Raw genomic sequence first — 15,514 nt, 5'->3', positions numbered from 1 at the left:
CAGAAAAAGGCAGCTCCCAATCCACGGTGACGTGTTGGCTGATTTGTCTGGGAGGCCAGAGCAAGCTGGGCCATGTCCCTCCCTGGACTCAGCCCTCCCCAGCCTTTGCCAGGCATTGAGGCCTGAGGCGTGGCTGGGAAGAGCTTGGCTCAGAAAGGGGGGTGGTTAAAAGCTGTGGGTGGGAGAAGGGCTGTGGGGCTGGTTCTGGAAGGCTGGGTCCTGCTCCTGCTGAATTCCGTGGCAGAACTCTGAGTGGTGTCCGTGCCAGGGGGGGTGGTGCGTTTTCTCCGGCCACTGGCTGGGGATAGATAACGACTGAATCCTTGAAAACCCTGCATGTCAAACAGGCTGCAGGCTATGCTGGCCACAGGAGCAATCGCTATAAGATTGCTGACATGGGCCTGATCCTGCCGCCAGCCAGCCAGCAGGACCCCATAAGGTGCTGAGCACACACAAGTCCCACTGAGGTCAAGGGGAGCTGAAGGGCCTCGGTATGACAGATGATGATTTCATGCAGCACCCTGGGAAACCTTCACTGAATTAAATGTAAGTGTCTCTGGGGTCCATTGTACTGAATGGGAACGTGCTGTATTATTGTGGGGCTGGAAAATCAAAGAACTCCACTGATCAATGTGGCAGACCACAAGAGTCTTTTGGGACAATGTCCATAGAGTGGATTTCCTGGGAACTCTCTAAGGGGAGGTCCTTGGAAAAACCAGCCTTTTCCAGCTATGCCCTGAGGAGGGGACCAGCATCGGCTGATTACTTGTGCCTGGTTTCTGAAGAGAAGAGCCCACGCTGTAGAGAGGAGAGGATAACCTACTCATGGGGGCACTTGCTCTGAGCGGCGGCTGTGATGAACTTATGCCCGCAGACAGAGCCCTGTGGAGTTTGAAGAACTGACTCCCACAAGCTGCCGGAGCTGGGCTGATCTTGGGTAACTTATTAGCAGGTGGGTAGGTTCTTTTCTGGTTTTTAATGTTTTCTCTATAACGTTTTCACCCTTGAATAAATGTGCTGGCGTAGCAGACCCACCTCCTTGGGGACAAACCAATCACCGCATCCATCTGCTTTGCCTTCTACACAGGCTTGTTTAGTCTCCTGCCACACAAAGGCAAGACGTAGGGAGAAGTGAAAGGGACAGTGCTGCCCTGGACAGACCCCCTCAGCTCAAGGTTCCCAGCCCTCCCTTCACCTTGGGGCAGCACAGGGTCTGCCTGCCACTCAGGGGAGTGCTTGTCTCTCCTGACCCCCCCGCACACACAGCTGGGTCTCACTGTAGCTTCCAGCTGGGAATCATGGAGGGAGCCAGTCATTAGCTGCTGCTGCTTCGCTGGATCAGCCGATTCCCAACACCTCCCCACTGGTCTGCTCCTTAGGCCAGGGCTTGCTGCTTCCTTGCTCCAGGCCCGTACAGGGGCAGAGGGCCCGGCTGCGGCTTGCTTCGAAAGGCTGGTGTGGCAGCTCCGGCCGCTGTGGGCCCGCTGTCTTGCTGAGAAGATCACAGGGCAGGGAGGGACCTGTGCAGCCTGGAAAACCCCTGGCCAGCCGGAGAGCGATGCGGGTCTCTGCCAAAGAGAGGTGACATTTGAGGAGGCAGCATGGAGGGGAATACAGGTGCGGTTGCCTGGAACGGTGCCTCAGCGTTGTGCAGAATCAGGCCCGGGGCAGCGAGCTCCAAGGTGCTCCGGCTCCTGGTATTTCTCAGGAGAGAGTTGGGAGGAGGGTGACTGCAGGGTGGGGGAAGGGAAGAGGGGGAGACAGCTGTTGGGATGCTGCTGCTTCCCGTTTCCCTCTCTCCAGGAGTTGTCCTGGGGGCCGGGGGCTGCCATCTCCCCAGGCTGCAGACAGAGAGCAAAGGCCCCTCTGGTCTCCAGCAGGCCGCCTGCACGCCCTGGAGGCGATGGGCTGTGTGCACCTGCCCGCAGGGAGGAGCTGAGCCGTGTATCATTGTTGCTGAGGGAAACAGCCCGGGCCCGAGGAACAATGGGCTGGTGCTGTTTGGTTTGCGTTAATTACAGAGCGCGCTGCTGGAAGCGAGATGAGCGTCTCTGTCGCCAGGAGGTAATTATGGCGTGTGGCAGAATCAGCCCAGACTAAAATAGCCCGGCCCGGGAAGCACAGCACGCAGCATCATCGCCGGTCTGCAGGAATTCATTTTCCAAAATGGGGCCTCACTCAGAGATGGGCCAAACCCCAGCCCTTGGCTCCGGCCGATCAGCCGACCCTGACCCTGGAGGAGAGGGCAGGGTTTCTCGTCTGGATGGGAATTTCCTGGCCAAACTCGTCCCTAGCGTTCAGAGAGCGCTGAGGCTGTGTCCCAGTGGGATCAGAATGGAGCTAATGGCGCCTGTCTCCTTGGCCCCCCAAAACGAGCCAGGAAGTGGATCTTAGCAGCAGTGGTGTATAGGGGCTACTGGGCATGCCCCTCACAGGGCTGCGAGGGCAGCCCGCACAGCGGGCGCCTGGCCAGGGGCTGCTCGGGGGTGGCGGGGGGGAGGAGAATTGGGTTTGGGAGAGTGGCGCGAAGGCAGTGGCTCATGTCAGGGTGGGCAGGAGGGAGCAGGACAGGACCAGTGTTCGTGACACAGGTAGGCCTGGGTTTAATCCACAAGCCAGGTGGTGCCAGGCTACGGCCCCTTTCATCACAGGTGGGCCAAGATGCCCTGAGTGTTGAGTATGTCGCCCCCTAACTCTAGCCAGTGGGTCCTTCTGGCACTGTACCTATGAGTTCACCACTGGGGACTGCTACTGGCTTCTGCCCCACACTTGGGACCAGGTCCTCCAAATAGCCCAGTAAATTGGATGCAGAGGGAGGCGAAGGGGGGGGCAGGGAGCCCTGGGTGCGGCGGGAGGAGTGGGGGGTGGGCTCGGTGTGGCAGGAGGCGGAGGGGGGAGCCCTAGGTGCAGTGGGAGGTGGGGAGGCCCCTGGGTGTGGCGGGAGGCAGAGAGGGGGAGCCCTGGGTGTGGCAGGAGGAGGGGGGGCCTGGGTGTGGCAAAAGGTGGGGGGCAGATTATAACAGATCATGCAGATGTTCCTTTGCTGTAGAAGATATTTCAATGATACAGAATGTCCAAGTCTGGGGAGACATTGGGTATGGCAGTGCGTTGCTCTGCCAGCAAAGCCTGCTGCCCTGGGGCAGTACGGCGAGCTGATAAATGCTCTCCAGAGTCTATCCTAGGTGATGGGAAACCAGGTATGTACACGGCCATTATTTTAGGAAGGACATTTGAAGGGTCGATCTCCTTTTTTAAGTTTCATGCTCAAACGTTAATCAGAATCCTTTCCAGAAGCGTTGTCTCTATGTGGCTTTAGCTTAGTGCCTTGCTGTGAGTATTTTTATTGAGGAGCAAAACGCAAGAAGAAAAACAGAACCCTATCGCCAGCGAAATAGCCGGAGGCAGAGATGTGAGGGTTATTCCAGGCACAGAGGGGTATTACGAAGAATTAGCATCCATTGGCAAATGGGCCCTTTCTAAGAGTTCTTATCTTCTTATCGGACAACTAGATTAGTCAAGATCTGGAGTGCCCTGTCCGGTTTGTGTAACAGTCATTCATTTCTGCTCAGCATTACAGACTATTGGAACTGCAGGTATTATTTACTTCTTGTGTGTTCTTTGTCCTAGAACATTTGTGTGTCTTGGAGAAGGCTGTTCAATGGATATTTATACCTGTTGTTCCTTGTAGGATCTTTGCAAGTAATGCAATAGAGAGAGAGAGAGCTATTCTGGTACCCAAACTGACACTCTCAAATGTCAGGTCTAATTAGTTATTTCTTACAAGAAAAAAACGCACCTCACTAAAACCTGCTCTGGCAGAACAATGACATTCAGCAGAGCACGCTGCTCATCTTGGCTTCATGAGAAAACTCTGAGCGCTAAACATAGCCCTAGGAAGATGTAACGAGGCTATCGCTTCAATCCGCTGCAGATGATTGTTCTCCAAGGGAGAGCCTCTTAAGGAGGCTTGTTCCTGCAGGTAGGGTCACTTCTCTTTTGTAATCTGACCTCTTCATCTGCGTCTAAATATACTGTGGGCCAGAGCCTCACCCAGCAGCACTCGTTTGACTTCAGAGGAGTCACACCAGGGATAAATTGGTCCTACAAACACAAGGCCAAATTCATCACCTTCACTCCTGAACATTCATCCTGATCTGCACAACAGCAGCTTATTGGCTAATGGGCGGGGAGGAGGCAGGCTGGGATATCTGTTAGCTTCATTCTCTGTTTAAAATGCCAGCTAAACTCTTATGTGACAGCATTCTTTATCGATCTGATGTTGCTTGCATGGAGTGACTGGGACTGGCCGTGTCCCCCAGTGCACCCTGGTCAATGAGTTCTCGGCACCAGTGGGGTTTCCAGGATACACACATTGGAAAAAACAAATTGGTCAAAACAGTGAGAGACAGAACATTTTGGGCATGTCACACTTTCTTTGTCCCCTCCTGCCCTCTTCCCCCGGAATGATCATTCGCTAAATATACATTGAGTCAAAGGTGTAACAAACTCTCTGCTGCCCCAAAATAGCCCAAGGGAAACAAATAAAGGAAGCTAGGAAGGGTTTGTCTGAAGTTGTGGGTTTACAATTGAAGTTAACTGTCGGCTCTGCATCTAACCAAAAGCTTAGATCTCAACGATGGAGGTTTGCGGAGTTCTGGATCTAAATCTAGGGTTTGAAGTGTTCATTTGTGTTTGTTTCTGCTTTCCACAGGCCTTCCAGTGTTTCATGGAGCCATCTATTAAGCTGAAATAAAGCCAGATTCAGGGTTTTATGGTGCTGCTGGAATCTCCTCCCAGTATTTCCATAAATAGCATTAAAAAAGCCTGTGACAACCTACACACCAATATACATATCGAGATATTTGGGTTCCTGTGGATCCTGAATGCCCAGCCTCAGTCTGAATCAAGAGCCAGTGTTGCATCCTTTACTTGTGCGAGTCGTCCTCACTCATGCAAATAGTCCCCCTGAAATTGCTGACGCTGGGGAGGATAAGCATGCGTTAGCAGGTCTGGGTCTTGTGAGCTCCTCGTGGAAGGGCAGGGCACAGAATGTTCTGGAGAGGTTTGCACCGTGGCAAATGCACTTATGGTGCTCTAACATAGTCGTAACAGTGAAGGATATAGAAGAGGTACCAGAGGGACACACTTTCAGCTGTTGGGTCCCTGCACCGTGACTTGACTATCTGAAACCTTCCACATGCTGTTAATGTCATGTCCATCGATGCACTTCAGCTCTGAGTTCCACACTCTGCAAAAGGCTGGGAAGTTATTTAGCCAGAGGGCTCTGGCTGGGTCTTCCTGCAGCCTGGTACCACGTGTTTTCATTTACAGAGGTGCAAAGTGGATGCAATGCCATATTTTGATTTGGCAGTGTTTTACCCTCCCTGTGCACAGGAGAACCTGATGACCCACAGTGCAAGGCAGCAGAGAATCAGGCCTGTAGCATCTCTGGGGCAGCCTAACAGCCTACCGTAGCAGTGGGATTCTCTAATTCTGGAAATCTGGCTCCATGGAGTGAGGGGGGCCTGCATATAACGAGCTGAGCTTTAACAAGCAGGTAGAGCTCATGGTGCCACCTCTAGTTAAGGCTGCCTAACGTGTTCTATTATAAGAACCTGTTTTCAGTTGCTTATAACTTTGCCAAACTTTAAACTGGGCTGCAATTTTCCTTGCAGGGTGTCCGTTTCAGACTGAATTTTTGGGAAGGTTTTAGCTAAACCATTTCAGCTGTTTCTGAGACAAAATTAGGAAAAAATAGTTTCTTTTACCCCGTTATAAAATTTGGATCACTATTTATTTGTATAGTTTTAGCATCTCCAGGCTTTGGGGGAGGGACTGTATATTTGGCAGAGGGGTGTCTGCAGTCAGGGGGGTGCTTTTTGCTGCCCTTGTGAAAATCCACCCAGATTTGGCTGAGTTATATGCCTCTGGAAAATCCCCCATTTGCCTATGCTCTGTTAGAGCTTGTTACAAGACAGGCAGCTAAAATCTTGGAAAATTTTGTCTGCAACGAGCATGCTCCATCCCCACAGAGTGCACTGAGCATGCTCCCAGCCCAGGTGTCTCAGGCCCCCCCACCTCCAAGCCCCCAGCTCTCTGCTCTCCCCCACAGGCTGCCAAGAGCCAGCAAGTCCCTCTAGGTTCTCCAGGCTTCCCCCCCGTCACCTGGGCCCACAGACCATGTGTGAGGGGCAGAATCCCACCTTCTGCCCCACCCCCATCCCACTGCGCCCCAAGGGGGACTTAGCCTCCCTGGCCCACTGGCAAGAGGCCTCACCCGGAGCTGCCCAGGGCTTGGCAGAGGTGCCCGGGCTGAGGGGAGGCTGGGCAGAGGAGAGGCTGAGCAGGGCTGGGCTGGGAGCCAGCAGGAGCCCAGGAGTTCTCGCCCCAGCGCTGCCACTGGCCAGCATCAGTAATCCTGTGCCCCTCACACCCCGATACTGAGCACGGCCGACCTGGCGATCCGGGAAGTCACTCCGTACAATGTGTGGCTTCCGGCTGATGACATGGAGGGCCTCAATGTGGGCTCCACCATTCGCTGGCAGGGGCTGGAGCCCGTCTCTCCCAGAACAGGGACAGCGGAGAGTCATTAACCTAGACGTTAGGAAGCCTGGAGTAGGAAAACGAAAGAGATGGGCATGCTTTTGTCGCCGTGGGGTCTGGTTTAAAGGGGGGACCAGCCCAGGTCACAGAAGGCACGGCTAGCTGAGCTCGAAAGGCTCCATGATTCCGAAGAGAAGCCAGGAGCTCCGGGGAAGGATTCTGGACTCTGTCCAAGCCCCCAAAACTCTCCAGGGGGGTGAGAAACCTGAGGCAGCGAGATGCATACAGGTGCGCTGCTTATTTTGTATCGCTACATGCATCGCTCATGGAGAGACAAGCGCAATCGTGTTTCAGAATCCTGAGCAAAATCTGTCCCTGCATCTGTTAGCTTCACTATTGCGACCCCAGAGGAGGTGACCTGGATACCAGGAGGACTCTCATCTTTGGTGGGAATCTGGAGAACATGCGGGCGCCGTTTGGAGGCTGAGGGGGGCAGCACTAGTTTCAGGGCCTAGGCATTTGTGCTGCAGAATCCTCGCTATCAAGAGGGGTGCGACACAAGATCTGCACCTGGAGTGCGTGCGAGGGGCCCCATGCCCGGGGCAATGCACAACTCTGCTCAGCCCCAGCAAGCTAAGGGTCGGATCCCCTCTCGGCAGTCGGGCAAATGTCTAGTAGGGGGAGCTTGACCAGATCTGCGACAGCCTCGTCCCCCCACCTTGGGAGGCAGACAAGTATCATTCCCCCATTTTACAGATGGGCTAACAGAGGCTGCCCGAGGTCATATCAGGCAGGACCAGGTCTCTACTGTGGCAGAGTCAAGACTCAGCCCTCCTCCCGTCAGAGTTAATGTGCCAAATCAATGATGTGTGTTTGGCTCGGCTCTCTGGAGTCATCAGGCCACAGGAACCATAATTCAGGCATTTCCCAATTTTTGAGTGCTTGACTTTTGCCTTTTTAACGTTCTTTTAATGTTGGGGTGGAGAGGTAATTTTTGAGGCAATTTCTAATATAATTTCCCTTGGCCATGACGGAAGCTCTGTGGAAGTGCAGTGTCTGCCGCTCCTTAAAGAGGGGTGCCACATGCACGCTGTCAGGGGCTCCGGCACAGTCCCTGGGTTGCTAGCAAGAGGAGTATTTCATGAGCGCATCAATATTTCATGAGCGTCTCTCTGCAGCTCCTTCATTCTGCCTGCTGCACTGCCTTCCTTCCTTGCGCCCCGCTGGACTGGCTGGGGCGACCCCCTGGACTGGCTGGGGCTCCCCGCTGGACTGGCTGGGGCGCCCCGCTGCTCTGGGGAAGGTGGGCAGCAGACAAGCACTAGAACAGATAGGGGAGTTGCGTGCCTTAAAAACACAGGGCAATTTCATTTCATACCTACATCGGCGAACAGAGCCCTACTCCCATGGAAAGCTCCATTTAAGGATCATCTGAAGCCTCAGTCAAATCTGAATTCTGCTGAAATATTTAAGTGAACATGAGCTGCTTCAATTGCGAGCTTTCCTTTCAGAGGCCGAGGGGAAGACTCAAAGGGTGAATTAGTTCATTTTGGTGCATTTAGACCTAAGACATGATCTGGAAATGCCCGCTATAAATCTTGTGGGCAGTGTTGTTGTAGCCGTGTCGGTCCGAGGACATTGGAGAGACAAGGCGGGGGAGAGAATAGCTTTTATTGGACCAACATCTGTTGGTGAGAGAGACGAGCTTCTGAGTCACCCTCAGGTCTCTCTCAGGTCAGACAGACATTGATCCAATACAAGGTATGACCTCACCCACCTTGTTTCTGATGCCAATGGTAACAGCTCTTCCCCTACCTAAACATGGCTGTAATGGCCTAGAAATGCACCAGGCCTGGCAGGAAAGAGGAGGAGAACTCTGCCTACCCCATTTTTATACTGGATGGTGACGGCGCAGGGAGCTGGAGGTCTCATTTGTTATGGGGTGTAAAGCGATCTGAGGGCCTTGGACACGATCTTCTATCCAAGGCCCTGCTCCTGCGTTGTGACCGGTCTGAGCGGACTCAGTCATTGAAAGCAGTCGGGCTCCAAGCGATGCCGAAGTCCGCTCGAGTGAATCGCGGTGGAGGAGTGGGGCCTTAATGCAAACCGTGATTATTGTAGCTGAAATTACGGATTTCGCTGGAAGAGCATTCAACTCTACATCTCCAGGCCGTGGCTGGCCAGTTCTCTCCCATTGGCAACCCTTTCATTGACCCAAGAGAAGGAGAAGTGGGAAAGGCAGGAATATTCACAGACACGTACACAGAATGCCGCACTACCGCACAGGGTGTCTCAGTAGTAGCTTTGCCCGGCCCTCTGCCTTTAAGGTTGATCGTTGGCTGTGGCCACGGAGCTAGTAATGGTAGGTGTTACTGGTGCTTGTGGTGTTGCATCCATTGCTTCTGTTACATCCCTTGGGGGAAATGTCTCAAGCAAAAAAGTATAATATATGGAGATGGCACACTGATAAAAATAACCCTGACATCTCTCTCCATCTGTTCCAGGGTTATTGTCCTACCAATCCGTGGTCCCTGAAGTGTCATCTGGCTGAATGAGCACACAGCTGTCTTTCTGCAAAGCACCATGAGGTACGTTGTCATTTCATAGCCCTTTCTGCTGCAGTCCTTTACCCCCTCTCAGGTTGAGCAGGCCAGGGCTGGTATGTGGATGGACCTCGGAGGACCCCAGAGGACACGGGGCTGGTGCCAAAGTCCGGCTCTTCCTGTGTCAGTGCAGACCCATCCCGCCCAGCCTGGTAGTAGAGTTCCCCCCTTCGGCAGATGCTGGTTTTCAGATGAAGATGTAAACCTGAGAATCTGGCCAGCTTGTGGGCTTTAAGGATTCTGTGGCGGCTGTGTCAGAGTGTGAGCCTGGAGCCATGTCGCTCCCGCCTGAGCTAAACCTGGGGAGGGGGATATGGAGAGGGCCACCTTGTTCCATCTGGAGCAGAGCTGGGAGTGAATCATAGGCCTGGCTCCCTTCCCTCCATGGAGGCCTTCTGTGTCCCCTACCCCCTGGCTGCAGCTGCCACCAGGGTCCTGCCTGTAAAGGGTGCGGGGGTGGGAAGCTCCTCAGTGCAAAATGGAAAAGTCACTAATGCCCCAGATTGGGGGATGGAGGGTGGACTTCCCTCTGTCCTCCCACTTAGGGCCTCCCCAATCCTCATCCCCTCCCCCATGTTCTCCTGGAGTTTATTCAGGATTCCAGAAGTGCCGGGGAAGTGGCTGACCGTCACCCCTTCATCCAGAAAAGTGGAGATCCGTGTGCAGAGTCCCCTTCCCGCAGGGACCGTGCTCCCAGACTTCGGCTAGGACCAAAGCCTAAGCGGTGATGAGACCGGCACAGTACGGGAGTGTTGTGAGGTCTCATTTGTTGCTGGGTGTAAAGTGATCTGTGGGCCTTGGACGCAACCTGCTATCTAAGGCCCTGCTCCTGTGTTGTGACCGGCCTGGGCAGACTGTCGTTTAAAGCAGCAGGTCTCATTTCTAATAGTCCTCCTAGATTATCAACCCGTTCCCTGTCAGTTCACTGAACAACGGGGGTTCCAGTGCCCTTTCGCAGGATCTTGAAATAGAAAAGAGGAAACAAACTTCTTCTGTGGTTAATAGAAAGGCAAGGCTGGAGCATTTGAATCAGTGCCTGTCTTGTTACCATCAGAAGTGTCATCGCATGCACAGGTCTAAGGCTGGCTGCAACGTGCATGACTGCTCAGGGGAAGCCCCCGGGCTCCATAAATAACTGGCTCACGGACTGTTTCAGTGTTACACCAGTGGCTGGCCGACAAAGGGAGGGGGCCACGAAAGAGTTCTGAGATGGGGTGTTCATCCTAAGTTGTTAAAGGATGTAATTCAGGACGGGATACTCACAGCAACAAGCCAGCTTTTCTGCCCTTATCCTTGGACTCTGCTTGCCAGTGTGAGTGACAGGGCACAAGCAAATACTGCCACATGAAAGGTGCTGCTTTGAAGAGGTTTGTTAACTATTTTCTTTAGTTTCTGACCAACTGGGTTTCTTCACTCCTCACCCACAAGCTTCACTTGAGTTTCTCGTTAGAATTAATTCAAAGTTCAGATTTCATCTGATTTCATGCTGAACCCACACAAAATGGAGAGTGTTGTATGACTTTGATCCCAAACCAAAAACCATCTTGAGTTGGCTTGAAACTGAATTTGTTCAAAGCTCCCAGAGAGGATTGCAGACTGTTGGGTCAGAGATGGACCCAAGTTGCAAAACTTGAATCTGGATTTTGAATCCCCCCAAATTGGGGTGTTTGGGTCCCAGGGTTTTGTTCAGCCCATTAGGGGTTATCTGCCAAATTGACGTCTCAATCCAGGTTCAAATTTAGGGGTGGTGTGATTCAGGCCCATCTCTAATTTTTATGAACCTGGTTTGATTTTGGCACGAACACCAATCACAGAAAGCTGTCTTGCCAACAACTAAAGTACCCAGGAAACTTTAGAGAGTCCTCTGTAATGCCATAAACAGCAATAATTCTCATGCAGATAGAGTTATTCTTTCACTCTCTAAGGAATGTTATTATCTGAAAAAGTGCAAATGCAGCGAAATTGCCCAATTAAGTAGTTTGGTAATTGTCGAAAAGAAGAACTTGTTTTCTTTGGATTGCAACACAAAATTGCGTAATGTGACTTGCAGCATATTCTACTCTGCAGTGTTTCAGGCGGAGGCTTTGGAGCAACTTAAAATTCAGGCTGTAAAAAGAAAAATAATTCTGAGACTTATGGACAGTTGGGGGATAATATCTGTAAGAAACATACAACAATAAAAATCAAAATCAGAGCTTGGCTGCACACTGATGTGCCGTGCCCGTATTACTTCCATGGATATTCTCAGAACAGCAAGCATGAAAACCACAGAACCCAGCATACAAGAATTATATTAGAAAAAAAACAGAGGCAGTTTGCATACTAATGCACACAGGACTGAATGCTGAAGCCTTTATGATCTCGTTTGAAGGGAGTTTTGCTGGAGTAAAGGGGTAAAGATTTGGCCGACAGTACAGTTACTTTTGCCGAACTGTGCGCGTGTGAGTGGAACCAGGTGTGTCTCGTGCCGTTGTGCGATGTGAGGTGTGGCAGTGGCACAGACCCCATTCCACTGTTTCTGAGTCTTATTTCCAGCTGCAACGTCTCAAGTTCTGAAAAATATTCTCCTTTGCTCGGAGGGGAGGGAAGTCGTCACAGTTATGGCACACACAGTAAAAGCTGACCTGTCCCCTTGCGAAGGGGATCACTCACCGCAGGTGCTGCTCAGCGGTCAGGCAGGTTCTCTTGTTTCCTGGCACCTCCTGTTGATAGCCACTCTGCTCCTGTAGAGATCTGCCCCTCCCATGACTCACCCTTAGGTCTGCCCCTTTCAGGGTATGTAAAAAGTCTAGCAACAGGGAAGCCCTCTGAGTTAGACCAGGAGTCTCCAGGTCTGGCACCTGGGTTGAGTCTCAGGATCGTCTGTCCTCAGGGCCTTCTCTGCCTTAGACTCTCTAGATCAGGGGTTGGCTTCTGCCTTTGACCCCTCCAAGGGGTTGGTAGGGGAACCCAGGCCCACCCTCTCTGCCGGGCTACAGTCTAGGGCCCGTGTAAGTAGCTAAGACCTGCACCACTCAAGGGCTATACTGCTGCCTCCCTATATCACTTCCTACCGGACCCCTCTTTCCCAGTGGGTAAAGGCATCAGGCATCAGATACTGGCCTCACAGATAAAGTCTCAGACTCACAAGTCTCTTCCCTTTGAATCTGGCAACATCGCGCAGCCAGGTGCTGGAGCTCCTTCCCCGTCACGCCGAGCGCAGGTCGCTTCTCTTCCGCTGCTTGTGCCTGCCTGAGCTGGTTGCTCCTCCTCGGAGCTCCTCCTCTAGGGCACGATGCTGTGCAGGTGCGGGGCTGCCGGGGCCCAGAGCAGTTCACTCAACCTGGGGCGGGGTTTGTACGCCCTCTCACATCTCCCTTTTATACTGATTCAGAAGAATTGAGTCATGGGGAATTAAAACCAGTACTAAGGAATGTTTCCTCCAGGAGCAGGGCGTCGGGCTGTGCCGCTCTGAGAGTTAGCTGCTGTAGCTGGAGGGAAGGCTGGTCTTGTGGTTCAGAGATGGGGCTGGGACTCAGGAGACCTGTTTCCAGCTCCTGGCTCTGCTACAGACGCCTTGTGTGACCTTGGGCAAATCACTTTATGTCTGGTCTTGATCCTGTGCCCATTGAAGTCAATGGTAAAGCTCCCATTGACTTGAATGGTGCAGAAGCAAGTACCCTGAGCCTTCGTTCCCTATCTGTAAAATGGGGCTAATAATAACTCAGGCCCTGAATAAGTTACCGTGGGTCTGAGGGCAGTAATGTTTAACTGACTGCACCTGGAGGGAGAGCCAGGATCAACTGACGGTGAAGCCCCCTGGCAGAGCAGGCTGCTTCGTCTGAGGAGAGGGTACTTGTAGCAGAAGGCAGACGAGTACTAAACGAGGCTTTCGCTGTGCGCGAGCTGCTGGGGCCATCCTGTCCGATTCTTTATCGGGGCTGCAGGCAATTGACAGTGGTGAGTCTGACCACAGACATGATATTACTGCTAACAGCCCAAGGGGTGCAGCTGGATGTCACCATAGTAATAGCGGGGACCCTGGTGCATGCCGGGATAACAGACAATGCACTGGCAGACAAACAGGCAAGAAGTGCAATTAATCACGAGCAGGTTGACCGAGGGATCCCCTGTAGCAAATTAAACACCTAATAAAAAATGAGCTAAGGAAGGAATGGCGAGACCTGTGGGCCAGCAAAATGGAGAGGAAAAAATTCCGAGACGTATGCCCAGGAGTTGAAAATGTTGCTGAAATCCAAGGCCTGGAGAGGAAGAGCGAAGTGGCTCTAATTGGAATTCTAGCAAGGCATTGTGAGTTAAATAGTAACGTATTTCTAATTAACAAACATAAAGATGGATTGCGTGTAGCTTGTGAAGTCCAGGAAATGGTAGATCATCTCCTCTGGGATGGTAAAGACTGTACCAGTGACAGGAGGTGTTTGTTTAGACAGAAAACTCAGAGGCCTTAAAGTAACAATTTTCCTTGCAGCATCTATAAAGAATACAAGGAAAATGGGGCCCAGTAGAAAAAAGGGCTTCTGCAATTCTTTAGGACTATCTGGAGAGTAGCGAGGCTCTAAATCCTGGACAGGTCACAAAGTCTGGGCATGGGGCCTTCCCAAGAAGAAGAGGGAGCTACAGGGAGGGAGTCTGCAGTCCCTTTCTGCTGATTATAAGGTCCCGGGCCTGGAACCCGGTGTAGAGGGTGGGCCTGGGTTCCCCAACCAGCCACTGGCAAAGTGGCATGAGCCCAGAGTCAGGGACCAGAGACCTGACCCAAGGTCTTGGAATGATTTGTTGGGGTTTTGTTTGTGGAACTTTGCTAGCCTGAAAAGGGCAGAGCTAAATATTGACCTGGCTGGAGGGCTGAGTTACAGAAGAGAGACTAGCCATTCGCGCCTCACCCGTCAGGCCCTGGCTGAGCACTGCAGGGGTCCAGAAGGAATTCTTCCCTTCTATATGGGCCAGGTGCACTATGGGGCTTTCCCCCTTCCTCTGAGGTACTGAGGATTATCCTCTGCAAGAGGCAAGGTGCTGGGCTTGACGAGCCAGTGGGCAGATCTGATACGGCAGCTGTGACTGCCTAAGTTGTTGGTGTCCCTCCCCGCCCCCCAAAGAGATGTTTATTGAAAATCGGAAGGCAGCTCTAACAGGACCACGTACAAGCAATCCCAGGTGTAATGGAGTCCTATTCCCCCTTCTCATGAGGGCGGATGGAAGAGTCCACACCAGCACTCAGCATCTTGCGCAACGATCTGCACCATTTCCCCCCCAAATGTAGCCCAGTTTTTAATAATACACACTCTCAGATGTTGTCAGCATCCCTTTAATGTGGGAATAACTCCCTGTAAGCGAGACTGGCACGCTTTAATTAGATGTTATTGAGAGAGAGAGAGAGAGAGAGAGAGAGAGAGAGAGAAGTGTCTGGGCTCCGGGTGGATTTTTTTTATTAGGCTCTCAGTAGTTCAGACTTACAGTGAGTATAACACACTAATGCATCAAACCACTGAGCTCTCCAGTGTTTCAAGTCAATACGATTCCAGCTCATCAGAAAGCAATTCCACTAATTGAAAATATATATATATTTCTTTCAGCTAGGCACTGTGACAGTGCCTATGGTTAGCAATTGGTATATATCAGATACTTTCTGCCATCCACTTTGTCTGGAGTACGGCACCTTAGCCAACTGAAAAAAGGCTCCTGTAAAAGACACAGAAAACATATTTCCGATTTCAGTAAAGAAGTTGATGATCTCCTGACTGAGATGGTGGAGATTTCTGGTGGATTTCCGAGCGCGTCCCTTAACCAATAGTGATCTGATCAGAAGTAGAAGATACAAACTCCTAACTGCATCAGTGATTTCCCATTGTGTGGTTTAGGGCTCCAGTCATTAATGAGCTATGTTCACCTGTATGTGTAACTGACACAGGAATTGCCTCACCCGGCTCCCCTGGGTGGATTAGAACATAGAAGCATGTAACTCCGTAGGGTTCCCCTGCCCGAAGGGAGACCGGCTCTAGCACCTAGTAGCTGGAAAGGGAGAAGATAGGGGGAAGAGGTAGAAATGGAGTGACTGATTGAAGAATGGCAGTGATTCAAGAATGTGAGAAAATGATCTGTCTGCAAAGATGAGTATAGCATAAGATTTGCCCTTGGGAAGGTCAAATTTACTGAGCTGGCACTTACTATATGTGGCAGATAACCCAAGATCTGGAGCGTATCAGCATTACAAGAGTAATCAGGCATGTACAGTGTGTCCTCTCTTCCTATCTTATTTCTTTAACCTATTTATATTGCATGGAAACCCAGTTCTTGATGTAAATTTCTCCTCTTCCCTCTTAAAGGACCCCACAGCTTTTCAGTGTCTTTATTTAAAAAAATATTTTTTC

General features: G+C 51.7%; 1 long non-coding RNA gene across 1 annotated transcript in view; it reads left to right on the top strand.

Moving 5' to 3' along the window:
- The first annotated feature begins 203 nt into the window (after positions 1-203).
- Positions 204-15,514, top strand: part of LOC122461863 — a 28,119-nt gene continuing 12,808 nt past the window's right edge. Inside the window, exons 1-2 of the long non-coding RNA XR_006284081.1 lie at positions 204-952; positions 9,048-9,131. This is a non-coding gene — a long non-coding RNA (uncharacterized LOC122461863). The remainder of the gene's footprint in view (positions 953-9,047; positions 9,132-15,514) is intronic.

This window comes from Chelonia mydas, chromosome 9, assembly GCF_015237465.2.
Source record: "Chelonia mydas isolate rCheMyd1 chromosome 9, rCheMyd1.pri.v2, whole genome shotgun sequence".
Classification (NCBI taxonomy): domain Eukaryota; kingdom Metazoa; phylum Chordata; order Testudines; family Cheloniidae; genus Chelonia; species Chelonia mydas.
The sequence above is the reverse complement of the archived record's forward strand: the minus strand, read 5'-3'. Positions and strand labels throughout refer to the sequence as shown.